The sequence below is a fragment of the Vicugna pacos genome, chromosome 25, assembly GCF_048564905.1.
Source record: "Vicugna pacos chromosome 25, VicPac4, whole genome shotgun sequence".
In the NCBI taxonomy this organism is placed as follows: Eukaryota; Metazoa; Chordata; class Mammalia; order Artiodactyla; family Camelidae; genus Vicugna; species Vicugna pacos.
Genome location: NC_133011.1, coordinates 31,053,902 through 31,075,089, shown reverse-complemented (window position 1 = coordinate 31,075,089; position 21,188 = coordinate 31,053,902). Strand labels below are relative to the sequence as shown.

The following is a 21,188-nucleotide window of genomic DNA, read 5'->3' as shown; positions in this document are numbered from 1 at the left end:
GGTGCCCATCATCAAGCCACCAAGTCACATGAAGTGGCAGTCAGGGCAGGAAGCAACCAGCATCTTCTCGTGAACCCACTGAGGAATGTATCTGGGTGGCAAGTGACAGAAACTAAACTCAAGCTGGTTTAGGTTTGAAAAAGACCATTCATTATGTCAAGTCACTAAGCAGTCAGGCGTGGCTGCCCCGGGGGCCCAAACCTTGCTGGCTGGGTTTTGTCTCCCTCTATCTCTTGGCCCTGCTTTCCTCCCTCCCTGTTTCCAGGCAGTCTCTCCCTGTGGGATGTCAAGAGGCTGCTGAATTCAGGCTTTCAACCTTTGTGTTAACAATCCTGTTGCCGGGAAAGGGCTTCAGCCAAAGTGCTGGAGAAGTTTCTCATTGGCCAGTTAGGGTCACATGCTTGTTCTTAACGCAGCCATTGGTTCTGGGAGATTCTGTGCTTTGACCCTCCCCAGGTAATATGCTATCCCCTGGAGCACATGGAGGGGAGGTTCAGGGCATGCCCCATAGGAAACTGGTGCCCTTACCAGAGGGGCTGGAGGCTGGGCAGGGCAGGAGCCCGGCACCTGGTTTTGCCAGGTTAAGGTTAGGGCTATCGTGGGAGGTCAGCACAGACTTTCCTTTTGCCTGGTCAGGGAGGCTTCTGTGACACTTGTTGTCTGAATTTGGATGGAGTGAGTGGTCCAGGGGGAAAGGAGGTGCCATGGTTCTGTGGTCTGCCCTTGGTGCCACTGCCCCATGAATCAGACTCTCCTTCCCTCCCTCCAGCAAACATTTATGGAGAGCTTGTCCCTCTTGGGAATCCCTCTGAGTGTTACTTGCATTCTTCATGCCCCTTCACTGTGTGTGGGGTGATGGTCAGAATGTCTAACTCTGGACACCCATCAGAGTACTTTCTGGAAGCCTCCACAGTGCCTGCCTGAAGTTGATCCTTTCTTCCCTTGCTGGATGTCTGGGGAGGTCTGGGAGCTCTGGGGGAGGGCTGCTTGGGGAGAGGGGTTCCGGACAACAACTGTTTCCCAAACTGTGTGAAATCCTTTAATATTTTAACAACCGACCAACCTGGCCTGCCACACTGGTGTGAAGCAGCAGAACACTTCCTGCTCATTTGAAAGCTTTCCGGTGGGGCCCGAGTTCCTCACTCTCATCCTTCCCCCATCCCTCCGCACACTCCCCTCCTCCAAGGATTCCCAGTGGGCCTTCCGCACTGTGAATGTGCCATTGATTTTTGTGGAGGTCGATGGAGAAAAGCAGAGGAGATTGCTCTGGGAAAGGTGGCTTTCTCGTGCTCGCCCCACACCCTCAGCTGGGCTGTGTGTTTGTTCAGATCCACTGCCCTTTCCTCTGGGGTTCGACCAGGCCACCGCTGCCCACACTTACTCTCTTCGCTCCTAAGTATTTTCTTTTTCCCTGTGAGCAATTCAGGTTTACTGGCCTTGGAGGGTGTGCAAATATTTGACTTTAATTAAGGAAGTCTGGAATGAGGAATAGAAAAAGTTACTTCTCGTTTACTATCTGGGGGACTTGAGGCGGAGGCGGGGTTGGGTGGGGCTGGGGGCAACATATGATGCCTCCAGCCACAGGGTCAGTCACCTGGTCCTCCAGGGTGGTGCAGGCACCCAAGAGGACAGGCCGGGCAAGGGGCAGTGGGGTGGCTTGGCTGGCCCAGGGCAGCCTGTGGGAAGAGCAGTGAGGCAAGAGGGTGCACATTTTGGAGGCTCCTGTGGGCCTGAATCAGGAGCCTGGGGCAGGTGATGGGAAGGATGGTGCCTGAATAACACTGTTAGCGCTTCCTGCTGGCTGGCCTGGGTGCCCACCCAGTCCCTTTGACTGTTCTTACTTAATAATCCTCACCACAAACCTAAATGGTAAATATCATCATCCCCATCTTCAGCTCAGGAAGCTGAGCCCAGAGAGGTTAAGAAATATGTCCAGGATCACACAGCTACTAAGTGACAACTTGGGTACATCAGACTCCAAAGCCGTGCTGAAAACCATCCCCTGTAGGGTGCCCCAGGGTGTTCTTAGAAGACTTAATGGACTGTTTTGAGGATAGATGGTGACCTATAACCTGGAGCCCGAGGATACTGAATGAGACTTTATTCTGACTGTCGGAGCCTGCATATTGGCTGTAAAAGGGAGAAAAAAGGGAGTGGGCAAGGGTGGGGGAGGCGATGGGCTGCACCCTGCGGTATCAGGACGGGAATGAACCCAGGAGCCCAGAGTTCCTGTCTCAGCCCTGCCCCAGCATCAAGGGGCCTTGGGTGAGTCATACTGTCTCTAGATGCTGGTTCCTTTTCAGCAAAATAACAGTAACAACTACAATAATAGCGTTTACCGCACACTTCCCTCAGTACCAGGTCTAGTCCTGGGACACCAGGATGGAGAGGTGCATGGATTAGGGCTTCTGCCCTGTCCTGCTCAGGGGCTAGAGGGGAAGAAGGACCCTCCCCACCGATGCTGCGCACCAGACACGAGACGGACAGGTCCTGTGAACGGGCAGGGTCCCTGCCAGTTGGGGCGGGAGGGAGAGGGGAGCAGCTCGTGTCCCAGCTCTGGTTTCAGGTTCCTGCCACCCTCTGACTGTTGTCCCTACAGCCAGAGGGAGGGACCCGCTAACACGGGGACTTCTCCCAGCCCTGACACTGCCTTATATCATCCTCACCTTGGCTGGTGCCCAAAACCACCTTCTCAAGTCCTCAGATGAAAAATACCAAGTTCCAGCTATGCAACACAGTCACCAGGGAGCTTTCTGCAAACCCCGACTCCCAGTCTGGGGAACACTGTTTTTACAAAGCTCCCCAGGTGATTCTGATCTGAAGCCCGACTTCTCCTGGGACCCACCGCCGGTTCCTGCCGAGGGGGTGGATTTTTTAGGGCCAGGAGAGGTTCCTGAGACCAGATACCTCAGGGACTTCGCAGCTGCTCCTGGTTCCCAGCTCATTACTGCATCCCAGCCCTAGTGAGGGGTGGCACTCTCTGTAGATGTGCAGGATATGGGCTGTCCCCAATGTGCCCCATGCCCCTGGGCCAGCCTGGGGTGTACCTGAGTGCTGTGGGGCACCTGGGCTTCCTCGGGGTGCTGTCTCTTCCCTGCTGTGTGAAGGGCCTGGTCTCTTCCCCTGGGACTGTAGAGCCATGCTCACACAGTATCTCCCCGGTGCCCGCTGCCCCAGTGGGGCTCAGTGTCAGGCAGCCACAGGCCTGGCACAGAAAGCAAGCAGGACAACCGTGGCAGATTAGAATCCGGATTTGGGCCTGGCAAGGATTTTGCAGAGCTGGTTCAGACGATGCTCTTGCACTCTTTTTGGTTTGGAATCAGGTTTTTTTCTAGCATTTTTACATAGACTTGGTTTCTCTGCTTCTAGAGAAATCCTACGTCTTGAAGTTCTACTGTGGGCCAGCCACTTTCTGAATACTGTCTCATAGTAAATTTGTGACGATTACAGATGGAGAAAGAAACTTCCCCAAGGAGTTGTGATACGTTTGCAAATGACCGACTCAGGACTCGCACCAAGGTCGGTCTGACTCCAAAGCTCATTCCTGTGTACAGAAGTGGATCATAGTTCCATTTATGTAAAACCAGAGCTGAGCTCTTCCATACGGCAGCTGCTAGTCACGTGGGGCTATTTAAATAGAAATTAATAAAAATTAAATACAATTAAAAACGCAGTGACACTAGCCAGAGTTCATGTGCTCTGTATCCACCTGTGTCTGATGCTACTGTATTGGAGAGGGTAGATAAAGAACATTTCCATCACCGCAGAAAGTTCTGTCGGACAGTGCTGAGCTGGGGTGACTACCTGGCACAGACAGGGCTCCACCTGTACAGACAAGGATGGTTAGAGAGGCAACACTGTGAGCAGGCTGTGTCACCGTGTTGGCAGCCACGACTAGGGTGACCAGCTGTCCTGGTTTGCCCGGGACTGAGGGGTTTCCCGGGACTTGGGACTTACTTTGCTAGAGCTTGGATATTCCCCGGCAACCTGAGGCAAGTTAGTCACGCTGCTCACTGCACAGTGTCCATGCTGATGTCACACCTGTCCAGGTCTAGGACACAGAGTTGAACGAACAGTTGCTCAAAGGAGGGGAAGGGAAGCTAGCTGACGAGTGATGGCATCATTCAGGGGAAGGGAGAGGAGTGCTCTGAGAAAGGGGAGCACCAGATGTGGTGTCCCCTGAAGCTGAAGGGGGGACACCTGAGGGAGAGCGGACACCTGGGATGCAGTTGACCAGGTGAAGGAGTCTGGCAGCGGGCAGAAGCTCAGTGATCAGCCCTGGGGAGGGAGGGATCTTGGGGGCTGGTTCTGACTCTGCCGAGATCCTACTGTCTTACCCGCAGGCAAGTGCCTTTCCCTCCATACTTGAGATTCTCTCACCTATGACACCAGGCAGTTAGACTGGACACCCCAAAATAACATCCTATACCTCCGCCAGTGTTGCTTTTTCAAGTAAATCGTGGTATGTCTTTGAAGGCGACACAGCCTCACACCGACAAAGCTTTTGATCAACAGTTCTCCATTATTTTAGAAACACCATCTTCACCTTGCTTGTTCATGAGCGGGCTTTTCATTCCTCCAGTTTGAAGAGTGTAGGGCTACAGGGTTAAGGTTTCACTGAGATAGTGTTGAGTCTGACTTTCAGTCTGCAAGGGTTCCTTTCCTTCCTCCTTTGCCTGCGTGTTAGGTTTCTGAACTCAGGGGCAGGCTGAGCTGCAGCATTAAAAAAAAAAAAAAGATCGCTTATTAAAGGACACAGCAATAACTGTTATTAGTTTAAGGAAGTGATTGGTTAAACCTTTAAAATATTTTGAACATTTACCCCCATGTTAAGGACTCTTCTTTGTAGTCTCTGCCCTCTCCCCAAAATACTGGGGATTTCTTAAGGTGAAAGGCAAATTTATCACTTGGTCAAAGAGTTGTGAGTACTACAGCTTTGCTAAAAACGTCAAATATATAAGCAGCAGATCATGATACTGTGGAAAATGTCAGATATGTATATATATATATTTATTGAAGTGTAGTCAGTTTACCATGTTGTGTCAATTTTTGGTGCACAGCACAATCAGACTGTATACCTTAAGCTGAAATCAGCCTGTGCAAGGAGAATGGTTTAAGCAAAATGTAGAAACTCTGTTTTGGATTTTATCCTGCTTCAGAATTTGACCTGGAACATGCTCTGTAGTTCTAGGCGTGCAGGGATGTAGAGGGCAGTGATAATGGACGTTATTGCTGAATATCGTCTTGGAAAGAACAGCTCAGTACACTAGCAGCATCTCCCCAGATCTCAGGCCCCAGATCCGGAAGACAGGTGAGCTCCAGCGCCGTGTCAGAGGCCTTCTCCTGAGAGGGTCACCATCTCAGCGCAGAGCACATGTGAACAGAATCAGCTCTGGTACAGGCATACCTTGTTTTATCGTGCTTCGAAGATACTGCATTTTTTTACAAATTGAGGATTTGTGGCAATCTCGCGTTGTCAGATAATGGTTAGCATTATTAGCAATAAAGTATTTTTTAATAAAGTATGTACGTTGTTGTCTTAAACAATGCTGTTGCAGCCCACAGTCTAGTCTATGCACTTAAAGTTTTTTTTTGCGAGACCAGGTAATTAGATTTACTTATATGTTTAATTTATTCATGGAGGTACCGGGAATTGAACCTAGGACCTCCTGCATGCTAGGCATGTGCTCTACCGCTGAGCTATGCCCGCCCCCCACAGTCTAGTCTAAATGTAACTTTCACATGCACTAGGAAGCCGTAAAGTCGTGGGATTGGCTTTATTGTGATGGTTGGAGCCAAACCCGCAATATCTCTGAGGTGTGCCTGTACTCTGTTCCTTCAGATATTAGTAGAGCAAAATATTTGAAATTAATTTTGGCTGAAAAATGTTATAAACTTGTGGTGGACCCTAGAATCAGTTCTGCTCCCTCAAAAGAATCCCAAAATGTGTATAGGATTTACATCTCAGTGGTGACTATGCATTGAAAGTCAGAAGTGCTTTATATATTCCTGGTAGTATGGTTGTAGAAAGTTGATATTTATTTAAACATGCACACGTGTGTGTGTACACACGCAGAACCTTCATACATAATCCTTAATATTCTAAGCAGATTCTTGGGGATTAGGCATATTTCTGGTCTTAAAAATAAACGCAATACTGTTGAAGATAATGAGTCCTGTTGTCATATAAGAAGATTTGAAGCTAATTAGCACTAGTTACGATTAGGAAGTGAAACAGCTGGGAATGTGTCGCAAGGAGCCTTCTTCCCCACCCCTGTCCCAATATGTTAGTTTCTTTTCTGGACCTCATACTTGGCAAATAATAGTGAGGCAACGTTGACAGAGCCATGGAGAACCTGGTTAATAGAAAAAACATTCTGAATGGATCAAGGAACACTTTGGACAGTCCAGCATGGCATGCACACGGGGGTGAGGAGGAGAGGTTTCCTGCAAATGCATTTATTTCCAGGCTGCACCTTTGGTTCTTTGTGGTCCTGAAACAGTCCTACAGAGATGACACCCCCAGTTTTGTGAGTCTGTTCTCTTGGGATCCTTTGTAGATCTGTTACAGTGTGAGTTTCAGACAACCAATCCAAATCAAAGATTAAACTGGAATCCTTGTGTGAGGGTTTTCCCCTGACCGTGTCACACTAGTGATTTGAGTGCTTGGCCGACCGGCATACTAAATGAAAACATGAGTTAGGGAAGTTTTAATATTCAGGTAATGTGAATGTCTGGTATCTAACATACTATAGACAAAACATAAGTTAATAGTATAGAAACTAAAATTGGTACTTCTGCTGCTAATAATACAAGATGCCCACCCTTGAGATGCTTATGATTCACTGAAAGAGTCGGTCTTGACATTAGGTGATAAGACAAACTGGCAGATAATTAGGTACCAAGTGTAGAGGATGGGAGTTGAGAGGGGAGTGTGACTGATGAGAGTGGTGGTAGTCATGAGAAAGGGAGAATATTCTCCCCCACAGTGATTTATCTCCTTATTTGCTATTTATTTGTATTTCCTAGGTTCTGACTCTCAGTATTGAGGGCTGGCCCTGTGACCCTATCCTTTGTGTTTCCTTGTTGCCCTGGGTGCCTTTGTCAGAGTCACACTGTGTTGCAGGAGCCATCCCTACTCTCCTTGGAGCCTCAGATCCTGGAAGATGGGAACTCTGGCCTCATCTCCATCTCCTGGGCATCTTTGGAGCTGCCTGGCCTGTGACAGTCAATCATGACATTCTTATGGAGCAGACCAAGGTGTTACTGGCCAAAGGCCCATGTGTGATTACTTTCGATCTTGTCTTCGTTGTTGGGGCTGCTCTAACAAAATGCTACAGACTGGGTGGCTTATAACCATAGACGCTTACTTCTTGTCGTTCTGGAGGCTGGAAGTCTGAGATCCTTGCAGCATGGTCGAGTGAGGACCATTCTCTCATTGTCCTCATATGATGTTGTGTCCTCATGTTAGGGAAGGAGTGAGGGAGCTCTCTGGGGGAATCTCCCTTCTAAGGGCACTAATCCCATTAGTGAGGGTTCCACCCTCATGACCTAATCACCTCCCAAAGGCCCCGCCTCCTACTACTGTCACACTAGGGGGTTAGGATTCCAACATGTGAATTTGGGGGGAGGATACAAACATTCAGGCTGACAGCACTTGTTACTGACATATGATAATATGCATATAAAGATGTGTACATCATGATGATTTTTGTATGTGTATTGGTAGAAAACACAAAATGGCAGGTATTTGGAGAGAGAAGGCAGAGGGAAGAAGCGCAGGGTAGCCTGCTCAGGTGTGAGCTGGTCTCCTGGTAACCATGTGAATCCTGAACCGAACACAGCAGATCTTCCAGCCTAGCTGTTGAATGTCTCCTGTGCTTAGCACAACACGAGACAGCTGAGGACTGGCATAGACCTGAGGGGCAATGTGAACATATAGAAAAATCATCCTAATTCAGGCTCAGTTGTAGGGAAATGCTGGATTGAGAGACCACTTTGAACTAATTGCAGTATTAGAGTTTCCAAGTGACTTTGGAAACTGCTGAGGGTTTTTAACAAGTAGCTTTTGCAGATAAGCTAGCTACCCGTGCAGTGATTACATTTAATATTTTCCCCACAGATTTATAAAAAGAATTGATGTGCTTAAAAGTCTATTTTCCTAAGTTTGTTAAATATTGCCCTGGTATTTTTTTTTAATGTTATTGCTTGCTCCTCTGAATAGTGTACAAGTTCAGCCAAAGTTAGAATTATCATCATGAATTCTGAATAATGATAATTATTATAAATAGCTAACATTTGTTGAGTATTTAATACGTATCAGTCCCTGTTCCGGAGGAAAGTTTTATTAAATGATTAAGCGTTGTTGGAAATATTACAGAGCGCTTGTAATTGAACAGGATTATGGGTACAAGTTTATAATTTTATTAACAGGGATAGAATGAATCATGGCTCAGAAGAAACAGCAAGTGATAAACAAGCCACTAAAATTACAAGATGAATTCACTGAAGAGCAGGAGTAATTATTTGAATTATTATTTTTTTGTTTAATTAACGTTTATTAAGCGTCTTCTGGGTAACAGGCCCGGTTAGGTACTTTTACATCTGCTGTTTTATTTAATTATGCTGCGTTCTTCACTTCCAGATAAGATTTCCCAGGGGCTTCCTTTGACTAATGAGTTATCCTAGCCCCATGCTTCTCAATTTCCTTTGCGTAGTACAGTCACCTGGGGAGCTTTGGAAAACTGTGGTCCTGGGGTTTCATCCTTGGAGAGTCTGTTTAATTGTGCAGCATTGGGACCCAGCAGCAGCATTTTAAAACTTTTCCTTCCTTCCCCTCTGAACTGCGGTTAAGCCCAGGTGAGAACCACTGTGCTTACGGTGTTTGAAATGTTAATTCTCTGGCAGAAAAATATTGATTTAAACTCTTCTGCAATAAGCACCTATTGCGAGCTTGGGGAGTTTGCTGTGCCAGGTGGATATGAGTAAAACACCTGTTTTCCTTTGTCTGTTTCCTCTTCCCTGGGTTGTGCCGAGTGTCAGAATAATTATTGAGTGAAGCAGGCTAGAAAATGTTGCCCTCAATGTCTCAGACCCACAATTTCCAGGTGCACTTAATTTGTCTCCTGGGTTTTGCTCTGTGGTGGTTTCAGAAAGATGCCAGGGGCTTGCATAATAAGTTTGTTTTTTTAAGAATAAAGGACTCTATTTAAGGAACTTCTGCACTAAAGGTAATTCCTTTTCATGAAATACATACATATGTACAGCGTATGGGTCCATGAATAAAGGATACAGAGAATTATGAGAAATTCTTTTGCTGGAGGGGTTATATAGGGCGAAATGGCCTCTTTAAAAATCATCTTTGATACAACATTGTAAATCAACTATACTTCAGTTTAAAAAATTGGGGAAAATCATCTTTGATGTCCCAGTAAAGTTGTTTAATAACAAAACATTTGTTTAAAAAAGAGGAAATTAAGTGGTTTGAGGTGCCCAGCTTTTCTTTAAAAATTGGTATAGCCTGAGATCACGTAGTAGAGAATTAACCTTAAAAATAACCCATAATCAAGAACATATTGAATCCCTAAAAAATTTTTTTGGTCATCTTCATACATAGATTTGCTTCAATGGGAAATTTTAGTCTTGCTTAGAAAATCCCAAGGGTCGTGAAATTGTAGTGTATTGGTGGTCAGAAAAAGGAAAGATTCCATTAGTCCAACCATCACTAAGCATTTCCCCCTGAAATCAGAAACGTTTCTGGTAGGGGTGACTGGATAGCCTTCCATTTAAGGACGTTGTGCCCCTTTTAAAAACATTATATCGCATTTGCCAAGAGACCTTGGGCAAGTCATATTCTTTTGGACGTGAGATTCTTTGTTGGTATAATGAGAGGATTGTTAGTTTTCTAATGGGGCTTTACTGAGCCCCTGAAGTCACTTAGAGAGCCCCAGGAAGGAGTGTTGAGGTGGCACCACTCTGGGTCTCTGGGTTTCCCACCCTGGCCTCAGGCAGAGCTGTTGTCTGGGGTGGTTCTGGACGATGGCTCATTAGTGGAGAGAGGAAATCCATTCAGTTCGGCATGCATTTCATTGTTAAGTGCGTGTGTCATGAATATTACCAGGTGCCTGGGATGACCAAAGCAGAGTGTCAGCCCTCAGGTAGTTTAAAGTGTTCTGGAGGAGACAGACGGGGACACAGATAAATCCAGCATCTCTTCAGCTAGGTCAGGGGCTGGGTGGGAAAAGGAGGAGGATTGGTCAAATGATTGACAGTGTATGTGAGCCCTGGATGTTTTCTTTTTTTAGAAACAAATGACAAGTAGAGGCCAGCTCCCTGCTTGAGTCACTGCTCAGTCACTCCCGAAGGGAAAAGAAAGAGGGAGGAGGAGGACCCACGTGGGATGGTTGGGACTCCCCTGGTGCCCTGGAGTGGACTCAGGGACTTCACCGTGCTGGGGCAAGGGCAGTCAGGGAAGGAGGAGGATCTGGGCTCTCAGAAGACCACAGAATTAGCCCTTAGGGCTGGAAGGGACCCCAGAGGTCACCTAGTCCAGGCAGGCTACCCTGGCAAGCCCACCTGCCTACATATCCAGGTCTATGTGTCCTACATCTCTCTTCCCACCTCTTGTGCTTGACCCTGAACCAGCAGTGTTGCCTGTGGGCCTTGGCGTGTGCTGCCAATTCTGCTTGAATCCCCTTGGCTGGGCAAATTCTAACTTGTCTTTTAGTTCTCAGCTTAGATGCCACCTCCTTGGGGAAGTCTTTCTTATACCCATCACTTTCTACCCCCTGCTGAATTAATTAACTGCTCTTTTCTGTGATTGCCCAGCACCTGTTCTCACCCTGTTGCGATACCTTTGCTTATTCCATTGTAATTGTGTGTTCACCTGTAATTGCCCCACTGATCAATGAGAGCCCTTTGTGGCTGGGACGGTTTAATTCCTGGACTATTTCCTTGGCCACATGCTTGACCCATCATGGGTGCTCGATAGACAGTTTTTTTTTAATTATTGAGGTATAGTCAGTTTACAATGTTGTGTCAATTTTTGGTGCACAGCATAATGTTTCAGTCATACACATATATACATATTCCTTTTCATATTCTTTTTCATTATAGGTTACTACAAAATATTGAATATAGTTGCCTGTGCTGTACAGTGGAAACTTGTTATTTATCTATTTTATATATAGTAGTTACTATCTGCAAACCTCGAGCTCCCAATTTATTCCTTCTCACCCCTTTTCCCCCTTGATAATCATGAGTTTATTTTCTACGTCTGTGAGTCTGTTTCTGTTTTGTAAATAAGTTCTTTGAGTCTTTTATTTGAGTCTTTTATTCTATTTTATTTTTTTGGATTCCACAGATAAGTGATATCATGTTTTCTTTCTTTGACTTACTTCGCTTAGAATGATGATCTCCAGGTCCATCCATGTTGCTGCAAATGGCATTATTTTATTCTTTTTCATGGCTGAGTAGTATTCCATTGTACAAATATTTGGTAGATAGTTCTTGAATGAATGAGTGTCCTTACTTGACAGCAGAGGCTGCAGGAACTCAGAGTGGTTCAGTGACTTGCCCAAAGTCATGTAGCTCTGGGAGACTGAAAAGGGACTAGAGGCAGTGCTGGGAGTCTAAAGAGGAGACAAAATCAGATCCAGTTTCTAGAGCCATAGTCCAGGTTCTCTCTGCCCATGTACAGGAAGTGAAAGTCACCCTTGTTTTGAGGTGACCACTTTCCTTCTACGGACGACATACTCTATCTCCTGGGTTTAAGTGATGCAAGGACCAGCTTAGTCTTCATGTTCTTAAAACAAAGTAAAACAACAACAAAAAAGAGTTTTGTGAGAGTGAGTTAATATGCTTATGTCTAATTTCTAGGACTTTTGCCTGAGACCCTAAACGTTTCCCCAACTGAACAAACAGCTCTTCCCATTTTCTGTTTTGTAAATCTGGTCAAAGAATCAGAAAGAAAGAAAAAAACCTTTATGTAGCTGGAAGACATAGCAGGTGGAATTAGGCCATGTTTTTGGGCATGTGTGTGTGTGTGTGTGTGTGCACCGGCACCCACACAGAGTGTAGGGGGCAGTGCACACGTGTGAGGTCTTAGCTTGTAAGTATGCTTAGATGGTTCTTAAAGTAAACCCCCTTTTTCTTTGTCAGTTTTGTGATTATTATTTAAAAGGGAATTTTAAACCACACTCAGGCAACAAAAGAAAACCTGTACTGGCAAACAAGAGGATTGCTGGCCCAGCAGCAGGAGTGGTTGAAATGATCGGCTGATAATGTTCTCCCACGACAATTAGACCAGGCCCCCAAGCCTTTTGTGAATAAAATGAAGCTGGTTAAGTGGCTTCCGGTTGTCTCAGCACCCGATGAAAAGCAAAGAGAAAACACTAAGGCAGCTAAAGATTTAATCAAAGTAAGGGCCATCAAAAGGCATTCTCTTTCTGTTCCAGGCAGTAATAGGAGCTCCTAGACACTGCAGACCTTGCTCCCATCTTCCCACCAAATGCTCGAATGGGATATTGTTTAACTGTGTTTTTATGAAGACTCCCTTTGATTCATAAGTTTTTGTCACGGTAGGAGATTTTGAGGGTGACAAGGGTGGTGTTCGTTTTTCTTTCTCTGTAGAGTAGAAACCTAAACCAGGAAGTAATTCAGGGGTAGAATGACTAAGACCATTTCAGACTCGAGTTGAGTGTTTTGCTGAGACCAAGTCTTGCTGCGGTAGCCCAGAGTTCCAGCACCCTTTATCTTAGAATTCTGAGTCTGAAAGGACAGCCTGGCCCCACCCTCTCTATCCCTGGGACAAGACAGCCCATGCAAACTGTGCCTCAGTCAGAGGAGTTTGATTTGGGTATGCTTTTTACTTGCTGTGCAACCTTCAACAAGTTACTTAATGTCTCTGAATCTCCATTTCCTTTTTTTTAACTCTCCATTTCTTTATTTGTTTTTTTAATTTATGTATACATTTTTATTGACATATAGTCAGTTTACAATGTTGTGTCAGTTTCTGGTGTACAGCACAATGCTTCAGTCACACATGAACATTTATTCGTTTCCATATTCTCTTTCACCATACGTTACTACAAGATGTTGAATAGAGTTCCCTGTGCTATACAGTATAAACTTGTTGTTTATTTCATTTCTTTATTTGTAACGCACAAGACTATTTAGAACATTAAATGAGGAAAACATTTGTGAAACTAGCTCTGCAAACTGTAACGATCTGTAGAGATGCTATCTGGATTGACATGCTATTGGATAGAAACGCTGTATTGGTTTGTTATTCCTGGTAGAGAAGAAAATAATTGTGCTTGGACTTTACTGGGGGCTTCTTGTATGCTGAGGACTGTTGTGACTTGCTTAATCCTTGGTAACTCTATTTTACAGGAGAAGAAACTGAGGCCTGGAGTTTAAGCAATTCATTCAAGGTTACCAAGTTGGTAAGTAACAGAGCTGAATTTGACTGCGGCCATCTGGCTTCAGAACTCAGAGCGTCATCTGAATTATCTTAAGCTTCGCAACACCCCTGGAAAGTTGAGGTTCGAAGACGACAAGTAACTTGCCCAAGTTCATTCCACTGGTAAGGTGCTGTCTTAGTCCATGCAGGCTGCTGTAACAGATACCATAGACAGGGTGGCATATGAACAGTAGAACTTTTAATTCTCACCGTTCTGCAGGCAGAGAAATCCAGGATCAAGGTGCTGGCAGATTCGATGTCTGGTGAGCCGAATCTGGTTCTTTGTGCTATAATCTCATGTGGTGGAAGGGGCGAGGGAGCTCTCTGGGGTCTCTTTTATAAGGGCACTAATCCCATTCATGAAGACTCCACCCTCATGACCTAATCACCTCCCAAAGGCCTGCCTCCAAATGCCATCATATTAGAGGTTAGGTTCCAACATACGAACTTGTAAGGGGATAGACGGTTCATTGCAGGGGTCAAGTCAGTATTCCTATCCAGCAGTCTGGCTTGAAAGCTAGTGCTCTTGACCACTGTAACCTTGTCACCTTGTAACCTTATAAGGTCCCTCAGGGAAGCCCGTTCTGTGAGCCTGGGTGTCCTCTGTCCTACGACAGAGCACTTTACTCTTCTGCCTCTTCTCTCCCTAAGCTTCCTGGTATCCTCATTTCCCTCCATATGACCGTCCAGCCTATGGAGAGGTTTAGTCACAGAGTGGAGACCAAATGGCAGAATGTCTTGCAGCAGTCTCTCATGCTTGCTTTTAATTTTTATTTTAGTAAAGGTGTAACTTACATACTGTAGAGTGCACACATCTTGATCGTGCATGTTGATGAATTTTTGCTATGTTACACCCACCGAGCTGCCTCTCAGATCGGGATATGCTGTATTCCCATCACTTAAGTTCTCTTATGTCCCTTTGCAGTTAGTACTGCTCCCAGTGATAACCACAGTTCGGACCTACAGAAGTCAGGGCATGTCTGTCATATCATAGATTCCTGCTTCTGCCTTCTCTGGATCCAAATATACTTGCTCCACAAAAACAAAACAGAGATAAAAACAACATGTTAAGTAGCGTGGGTGACCCTGTCTTTTCACCCAGCGGGCATCTCTCTTGGAGTGAGCTGAATAGGAGACACAGATCTGCTGCTCCTTCTGTTGGTCTTTGTTCTGATGGCTTTTTGCAGGATGAGCATCTTGCACTGTCGAGTGTGTTTCTCACATTTATAGATTTTAATTATCATACAACATGGCCCCGAAACCTAAGCCAGTTATTTCTTCTGGTGCTCAACCTAAGAAAACCAGTCTAATGCCAAAGAAAATACTGACTTTTCCATTGAATGAGAGATGGTCTGTCAGTCTCCAAGGTGAGACCTTATTATGGGATTTTCAAGTGGAATTTTGATCCCTTTCCATTTTCATATTACATGCAGACTTTAGAGGCTAACTCTTGAGCAAGGTGCAGTTGTAATGTGGACAGAACTCAAGCATGGGTAAGTGGGTGTATTAGATCTGGTGACCTGAACACTTCCGGCAACGTGGTGGACTGACTTGTGTGAGTCTCTTCTGATATGAACAGAGTTGGCTGAAATATAACACTATACCTAGGGGAGCTCATTAGAAGGGGAAATCCTCAAGTGTCAGAGATGAAGAGAGAAATCTAAACCAAATGGTTATATGAGCTGAAGGCATGACAGCTTATAGGACTTTTGCACCCAGGTGGAGGCTGTAGAGTGTGGGGGTTAAGTTTTAAGGCCACAGTGGGTCTAGAAATGAGACCTGGGTCCAAGGGGGAATTGAGTACTTGGGGGCTGTAAACATTACATGTCTTCACAGAAAGGGACTAGAATAATGCTGCTCTCCGGAGAAACAGAGAGGAAGCTTGTGCTGAGTGGGGTAAAAGTCATCAGCAAGAAATTAAAAACCTGGGCTGTACCATATGGGGTTGAGGAATGTATATTGTTATTGCCATGAGAGATGAGACCTCCTCCAGCTGAGAAATTAACATAAAGACTGGTTGCCTACCGTGGAAATCCCTAGCACAAACACACAATCACTCCACAGGGAGCCTTCAACAGCCCAGACCTAACAGGACTCCCACAGAAAGAACTGCCTCCTCTGAAGATGAGCTCACAATCAAATCATATGGACTATTCAGGAAATGAATGGCTTTGAGTTGAAAGTAATAGAATCATCTTAAAGAGACTATAAAATAGTACATTAAAAATGATTAAAGACTAAAGATGATATGAAAATGTCACGAAAGATGGAAAAAGAATAGGTTGATTTGAGAAGCAGCCACATGGAAAATAGTTACTGAAATTAAAATCCAATAAAAGGGTTAACTGACAGACTAGACATAGCGAAAGAGATAATGAGTGAACTGGAAGACAGTAATAACAGTTTACCTTTGTTAAGTACTTAATGTGTGCCAGACACTGTTCTCTGTCCTTGCATTAACTCATTTAATCCTCAGATCAAAATTATAAGGAAGGCAGTATCATCATCGTCTGTCTTTTACAGACGAAGAAACCAGGACATAGTGGTTTGAGCCACTTGCTAAAGGTCACACAGCTGGTAATGATGGAGCTGGGGTTTGACCCCAGGCTGTCTGGTGTAGACTACAGTCTGTGTTTGCAGTTACTACACTGTAGAAAATCATCAGGAATGAACACTGAGCGATAAAGAGATGGGAAACGGTAGAGAGGAGAGGAGGAGAGGGTACCACTTCTGTCTCAGCAGAGGGAGAGGGGAGAGGCAGTATTAAAAGACCTAATGATTGGCTGTCTCTGTAGATCTCCTCCAGTCTTTAGGTTCCAAGAATTTGCGACCAAATCACAAGAGTTGGTGACGCTATCCAGGGCAGAAATATTCAATCAAGGGTGGCAGAGCCTCAGTTTCCACTGTAGCAGGTATCCGTGTGCTGATTGATGTTTGACAGAGGTCTCCCTGGGGATGGGGGTGGGGAGGAACCTTGATTTGTAGCATTTGCTGGTTGCTATGGTGTAAATACTTCCACCATGACCCATTTCCAGCTACCAACATGATGTCAGTGAACACAGGCTTGGGAGGAGATGTGCATGGTTGGCTCTTTTGAGCCGGTCTGAGCCGGTTCCAGCACCCCAGTGCTCTGATGTTCATTCTGTTTCATACTCTGTTCTCTGGGTTGTGCATCCAAGGGATGGAATTTTCTGGAAGTAGTACTATTTTGTGTGATACCACAGGGGCAGGATGAGACTATGGGGCAAGAGTGGAGCTTTGCCCACCCCCTCTTCTTCTCTTGAATTAAAAAAAACCCCAAAAAACGTTTTGTGAATATGGTGGGGGGCAGAAATAGGCACACTTGTTACACTATTGATGAGATCAAAAGTGAGTCTGACCTCTTTGAAGGCAACTCAGCACCACCTACCAACATTTTAAGCGCAGGTACCCTTTGACCCTGCAATTCCACTTCAGGGACTTTATCTTCTAAATCCCATCTTTCCTGTAGTTACACATGTATATGAAGATGTGTGTCATGTAAGTTCATTGCAGCATTGTTTGTAATAACAGGACGCTGGTAACAACTGAAATAAATGTATATCAGGAAAGGGTTGATTGAAGGAATTATGGTATATCCTTACAGGAGGATACTGGGCCACTGTTTAAAATAGTAGGTCATAGATACCAAGAAGGAATCATCTCCAGAATACACTCTTAAGTTTAAAAAAAAAAAAGCAGTATGCAGAAAAGTGTATGTCGTATGTTCCCATGTGTGGGGAAAAAAAAGGAGAGATTAATGCTTCTGGAAACCCACCCCCTCAACACACATGCTTGATTAGGATCAACTTTGCTGGAAGGACACTAAAAAAGAAGGTGGTTGTGGGGGATACTGGTTAACTCTTAAGGAAAAGCGTAGGCACTGGTGGGTCTGAGGTGGGTGAGAGGTACCTTACTGTATATTCTTTTTTGTTTTGTTTGAATTTTTAAATATAAACATCTTTTTTTCCTGTTGTAAAAAAGACAAACTAGTTAGTAGGGACAGTATAGCTCAACTGGTAGAGAGCATGTTTAGCATGCACGAAGTCCTGGGTTCAATCCCCAGTACCTCCTCTAAAATAAATAAATAAATAAATTAATAAACAAACCTAATCACCCCCCCCAAAAAAAACCAGCCCCCCAAAACAAACTAGTTAACGGAAAACTTCACCTTGGGAGCTTTCAACATGGAAGCCCTTGTTGTTTTTAGGGGAGATTGGCAGGTCTCCATGGGGTTGCTAATCCCCAGTGTTTATTGAGCACCTGCCAAGCACCAGGCAGTTGTCCGTGTTGTCATATGCTGTGGGTCTCTCCAGTGCCTGACTCTTCCTGGGCCCTGGTAGCTGCGTGGTCAGTGTGTGATAAACAATAGTCCCATTTTCAGGAAGAGGGGAGGTAAAGTCTTTGTGCAAAGTTATGTACAAAGGAAGTGGAATTCAAGAGCAATCTTAAAAGTGCTTTGGGAACAGAGGGAAGCCAAAGCCAGCTGCTCCTTAGGAATCCCAGTTATCTGGATGGCATCTCAAGCCTCTCTCCTTCCTGCCGCTCATCCCTGGTACCTCCCTTGAGACCACATGGAAGTGTTCTGTCAGTGTTAATTTTTCCAACTCTAAGAGCCTTTGCTCTGGGAAGTTAGAGCTGTGTTCCTGGACCAAGTGAATTGCTGATGTGTTTAGAAACAACAAAGGCACAGAGAATTTGTCCTGCAGCGTCCTCCTTTTCTGACTTATTTTGTCTTCACAACTCTCCTGTTGAGTTTGCATCATCAAAGATCTTAGAGACACTAGCTCTACTCTGTTAAAAACAGCGACCTTCAGGACCTTTTTTTTTTTTAAGCAAAATAGATGTTCCCAGAGGTGCTTTTATTGTTGCTCTTGTTGTTTTCCGCCATCAGCCACATTGCTAACCCATCATGAAATGTTTTATGGAACCAAAGGCTTGCTCTCTCTCTCTCTTCCTTTTATCACTTGGTAATAAATTCAGTAAATAGGTTATTCATCTTGAGAGCGGCTCTTATGATGTTTTTGTGATTTGATCAACAGTAATCCAAATGGGCAGGAAAACTGGAGCGAAAACTTAAGTTCATAGACTCAAAATCGCAAAAAGTGACCTGAGTATTATTTAAGACTGTCACATCATCTGTTAACACTGGGATGAAATTCTTGCCAGGGAGGGATGTTTGACCCTGCTCTTGGCTGTTGCTATCTTGTGGGCTTATTCACAGTGCGCCCTTCAGCGCTTTAAGTATCGTTGCCCAGCGTGCAGTGTGGGGTGTAGTGGTTTTAGCTGTGAGATGACTGTATCAACAGTGTTATCTTGACTCCCCCAAACAGTAATTCTATCTTCATGGCCTGAATGCAGATACAGAGTTGGTTGAAATGCTATGGCTTGAGTGAGGCCTGTTCTGACTCCTCCGGCTTGTGCTCCCATTGCTCTGTGTAGTATTTAATTAGTGCAATTATCTTATTGGCTTTAAATAATTGCAATTGTTTGTAGCCATCTCTGCATCAGCCTGAGTGCCAGGGAAGATGGCGTGGATCGTCTCGCTTCATCAGTGCACAGCCGGCCTGCAGTGTATGTCACAGCACTTCAAATTTCATCGTTCGGGATTCTTTTGACATTGTAACAGAACCCCACCTTGAACTGGCTTCCACAGAAAGGGGATGTGCTGGTTTATGTAGCTGAAAAGTCCAGAGATGGAACTTAAGACATGGAGGCTTAGATGGAGTTGCTAAGGCTTACACAGTTTTTTTCTCCATCTCTCAGCGCTGCCTACTATTTCTTTTTGGATTGTGGTGGCGAGATGTCTGTGAGCAGTTTTAGCAGCAGGAAAAAACAGCCACTTTCCCAGCAGTTCAACAAAGTCAGAATTGAGTCTCAAGGTCTCTGATTGGTCTTTCCCTGGTACCATGCCTGTTTCTAACCAATCCCTGTGGCCAGGTGAATGCGGTGCTCTGATTGGCCGCCTTGGATCAAATGCCCGCCCCCGAAGAAGCTGGGGTAGGGTCTGCACCTGCCAGAGCCCAGGACTGAGAATGAAGGGAGGCAGACGGGCCTCAAGAAACTCTGGGAACCGTTTGTGAATGGGGGGCTTAAGCAAAAGCCAGGATGTCCGATATAGTAGGTTTTTAATCATTGTTTACTCAATGAATGAATTAACAGCTGAATGAGCACACAAGAGCTGCTGCTGATTCTGTGAGCTGGTTATACAATACCCGGAGTCAGGTTTTAACAGATGGAGCCTTTGCAGAGAGGAGGGATAAAAGAGAGCCTTGAAATCAAGTCATGTAAGGATGACATTAAATTAGCTGAGATACTTAACAAGAAATAGGAGACATATGATAGCGGTTTCCAAATGGCTGAAGGGCATTCATAGGGATGAGACATTTGCTGGGTTCCTACTTTTTGTCATAGATACTGGGCTAGACGCTTTAATTGCCATCATGCTACTTTTGTTTTCATTTTATTTTTATTAGACCGCCAATTTATGTTCATTATAGAAAATCCAGAAATGCACAAAAGAGAGAAGAATAAAAATTTCTTCCGTAATCTAACTGCTTAGGGCTAATTGCTATTAATATTTTGGTGTATATTCTCTCAATCTTTTCTCCCTATAATTTAGATGCATTAATTTTTCTTTCATTTAATCTTGATAGTTGTGTTTGTCATGGAGGGAAACTGTGTCTTAGAGTTTAGGAGCTTGTCTGAGGTCCCAGGTGTAGGCACTAGAATTCTCGGACCAGAAATCAGCCCACACCTCTCAGCCTCAGAAGCCCTCTCTCATTCCCTCTTTGACTTATCTGCTGCATAACCAGCAGTCTCTGTACTAACAGTTTTTACTATCGTTCTAGTCTGAGATTCTTGATTTCATCACTCATTGTTTACCCACGCACTTATCTTTCTTCATGTACTTAGGAAATATTTCATTGGGTGCTTTCTGGGTGCTGGGGGCAGCCCAGGGAATGAGGCAAGGCTCCTCTCCCTCCTGGAGCTGACAGTCTGGCTGAGTTCCACATCACTGTAAATGGTTAAATCAACAGCCTCTAGTGATGTGCAGATCTGGGGTGCTGCCAATTGCACTGGCCTCACACCTCTTTCAGGAAGCAACCAGCAAAGCCAAAAGGAAGCACCAAAGCCAGAAAGATGGACAGCCTAGTTTTCTATATGTGCTCTGCTCAAGACCCCTCTCCCAAAGGGAGTCGGTTTGTGTTGAAGGATGGGAGGCTCCGGGCTTGTGTTACCTTCCTCACCTTCCCAAGGCTGGCTTTGCTGAGGGATCTGGGGTGTGGCCCACCGCTGGGTACAGATGATGACACTGTCTGCTGAACTCCAGATCAGAACCCACGGTATGAAGTAGGGTTAGCCGAACAGAAGGAGGGGAGTACATGTTTCTTGAATGTGGCCTACCCCAGATGCTTTCACATGGCTCTCTTTTACCCAGGAAGATGGGTATTATTATCCTCGTTTTGCAAGGGAGGAATCTGAGGCTCATTTGGAGCTGTGACTTGAGCTCAGGCCTACTGGAGGGCTCCAGCTTCCTCTTGATGTTACTAACTTCCTCTTCATTCTCCTCTGAGACACATATGGGGAGTGGGGCTCTGAAATGTTCTGAAACTCCTGGTGATTTAGTAAGTTTTATTCCATTCACTTATTTTTAAAAGTATTTATTGAGGGTCTAGTTCCAGAAACTCTTTCAGGCCCTGGGTTA

At 45.0% G+C, this 21,188-nt stretch overlaps 1 protein-coding gene across 5 annotated transcripts in view; it reads left to right on the top strand.

Moving 5' to 3' along the window:
* The window catches only part of CYRIB (CYFIP related Rac1 interactor B), a 137,844-nt gene that overhangs the window by 23,360 nt on the left and 93,296 nt on the right, over positions 1-21,188 (top strand). For 3 of the 5 annotated variants that reach the window (XM_072949709.1, XM_072949708.1, XM_072949718.1), the window contains exon 2: positions 13,393-13,445. The gene's annotated coding sequence lies outside the window, so the exon portion shown is untranslated. Of the gene's footprint in view, positions 1-13,392; positions 13,446-13,526; positions 13,586-21,188 lie in introns of those variants that run through there. The other 2 variants (XM_072949711.1, XM_072949714.1) reach the window with 2 other exon arrangements.